We start from the raw sequence: 3207 nt of genomic DNA on the forward strand, positions 1-3207 counted from the left end.
TCTCTCTCTCTCTCTTTGTTGTTGTTTTTCAACACAGGGTTTCTGTGTAGCCCTGGCTGTCCTGGAACTCACTTTGTAGACCAGGCTGGCCTTGAATTCAGAAATCCACCTGCCCCTGCCTCCCAAGTGCTAGGATTAAAGACATATGCCACCATGCCCGGCTCAGTATTTTTCTCATCTTTAACACAAAATAGAATGTGATTCATGTTTTAACCCCATGGGGAGGGGGTCCTGAAACAAGATTTTACTATTGGGCATAATCACTATTGTGTGAAAGTATAATCCTGTGTCTAGTTTATCTTAGCTTGCACACTACATAGCTGAGGCTGGCCTATAAATATGTTTTTTAAATGTTTATTTTGTGTGTGTGTGTGTGTGTGTGTGTGTGCCTGAGTGTATATCTGTGTGTCCAGGAGCCTGGGGGTTTGGAGTCAGAAAAGGTCATCAGATCTCCTGGAACTGGAGTTACAGATGGTTGTTAGCTGCCAGGTGGGTTGGGCAAACTGAACTCCAGTTCTCTGCAAGGGCATTTAGTGCTCTCTACCATGGAGCCATGGACTCAGCCCCTCCCATTTAAGTTTGTTAAGATAAGAATTCTTTGTGTAGCCCTGGGTATCCTGGGACTCTATAGAGCTGACTGGCCTAGATTGCAAAGACTCTCCCACCTCTGCCTCCTGTTGGATCATATAATATTATTTATACGTATGCCTTCAGGGCTGACTGTTTGGCACTAGACAATGAATGTATGTATCTTGCTGCTTCGTTTGTATAAAACAGAATTGTGGGTTGGTGAGATGGCTCAGTATAAAGGTGCCTGTGTGCCAATCCTGACATCCAGGTTCAATCCCCAGGACCCAGAGTGTGGAATGAGAGAAGTACCTGCTAATAGTTTAATAGTTGTTCTCCATCTTCCACATATATGACATGACACGTTCATGCTCAAACACACACACACACACACACACACACACACACACACAAATAAATACATGTAGTAAACAAATTTTACAAGTGGACTTGCTGAGCCTAAATAGTTGTTGCTTTCACTAAGGATTCAAGTTGATTCCCAGCACACACGTGGTGGCTTACAATCATCTCTACCTCCAGTTCCGGGTATCTGATGACTTCTTCTGACCTGTAGGCACCAGGCATGCACTTGGTGTATATATCCAGACAAGCAGGAAAAATCCTAATACACATAAAATGCACTAAATCTAAAAGAAAAGTTGATTTGTGTTTATTGCTAATTGGTAAGAGGCTTATGTGGTATGACTGAGATTCTGCGTGTAATTTTCAGCATGCCTAAATGAAAAACAAATAAACTGTAAAAATAACAAACAGTTAAATAAAATTTCCAACATAATATTTTTATTGATTATTTGGGAATTTTACATAATGCACCCTGATCACACTCAATTCTCAGTCTTCTCAGGACTCCCCCACACCCCTGTGCCCTTCCCCCAGAAAAGAAGACAAGGGGCGTACATCAGGTCAAGTTTCTGTTGCCCGTATAATCACTGGAGCATGGTTAAACTCCCAGCGGCCAGCCTCTTAAAGAGAACTGAGTTTTTTCCAGTGCCAACCCCACCAGGAGTCATCCACTGTGAAGAGCTACACATCAAAGTTCTTATCACAATTTTATTTTTTTTTTATTTATTTTTTATTTTTTTATTTTTTGGTTTTTTGAGACAGGGTTTCTCTGTGTAGCCCTGGCTGTCCTGGAACTCACTCTGTAGACCAGGCTGGCCTCGAACTCAGAAATCCACCTGCCTCTACCTCCCAAGTGCTGGGATTAAAGGCGTGCGCCACCATGCCCGGCCACAATTTTAAAAGGCTCTTTTCAATAGTTTCCTGCCAAGACTTTTTCTTTATGGAATACTGGAGGGGCTTTCACAGAAGCCTTCAATGTCTGTTTGGAGCCTAAGGTTTTCTCTTTCCAGCATCATTTATAGGTAAGCTCAGCTTTACTTCCCCCTCTCTGCTTTGGGTGTTTTTGTTTCTTTACCTTATCAGGCATATAAGTCTATAGACCTTATTACTAAAATCAAAGATTGGTGAAGGATCACACCCTGCTGTGTCCCTAGAGGAAATCATCCCAGGCTTGCTCCACTCCCCCAGCTGTGGGCTGGGGCTTTGGGGTATGTAGATATTTCAAGCTATATTTTACTGAGGTTTTTCTCTGAACATAACAATACCTTTAATGCATCTATTGTATGCATATGGCTATTTTTGTTGTGGTGGTGGTAGTTACTTGAGACAGGGCCTCCCTCTGCAAACCTGGCTAGCTTGGAACTCACAGAAATTGACTTGCCCTGACTCCTCTGGGATTAAAGTTGGGTGCCACTATATGTAGAAGTATGGCTGTTTATCAGTTAGTGCATGGATATGTTTTCCATTTCCATGTGGTGAGTGCTGCAGTCCTAGTATGATGTGCTGGCTGGTTTTCTACTTTGTTGAGAATGTTTGTGCCTGTGTTCCCGGTGTTCTTGTACCTGTGGCTTGGTTGCTGTGTCCATGTGAAGCTTTGAAGTCACTGTAATGCTGGGAAGTATGGTGACAGCGAAACACATGGCTAAGGGGTGTTTTTGTATGTGCAGCATTACATCACCACCTCCTCTCCCTCCTCCTCCTGCTCCTCTTCCTCCATCTTCTCCCTCCCTCCTCCCTTCTCACTCCCTTTTCCCCTTCCTTTTTGATTTTTTGAGACAGGGTTTCTCTTTGGAGCCTTGGCTGTCCTGGAACACATTTTGAAAACCAGGCTGGCCTCGAACTCAAGAGATCTGTCTGCCTCTGCTCCCTCCTGAGTGCTGGGATAAAGTCATGTGCCGTTACAGCCCAGTGTAGGTGTTCTTCTCTGCTGCACACTACCTCCTTTTTGGGGTCTCCTGTCTGAGTGGACCGGGTCTCTGGTGGCAGGTGTGCATGGATTCGGTGGATGACAGTCCACATGAGATAGCGTGTAGGATATGAATGTATTTTCACAAAGTGAACACCAGTCTTAAATAATACAGAAAATAAAGGGATAGGATGTCACAGAAGGCAAAGTACATTGAAGTTATCTGACACAAAACAGAGGAATGATTTCAAAAGGACTTATAGGCGCCAGGTAATGTTTACAGTAAAGATAAAACAGCTCTGCCTAGGGTCAGCTAAAGAAAGGTAAGGATTTCACACCCTAGTCACAATTTGTGCTACTCCTTTGAGCCT

Source organism: Mus pahari, chromosome 1 (genome assembly GCF_900095145.1).
Source record: "Mus pahari chromosome 1, PAHARI_EIJ_v1.1, whole genome shotgun sequence".
In the NCBI taxonomy this organism is placed as follows: domain Eukaryota; kingdom Metazoa; phylum Chordata; class Mammalia; order Rodentia; family Muridae; genus Mus; species Mus pahari.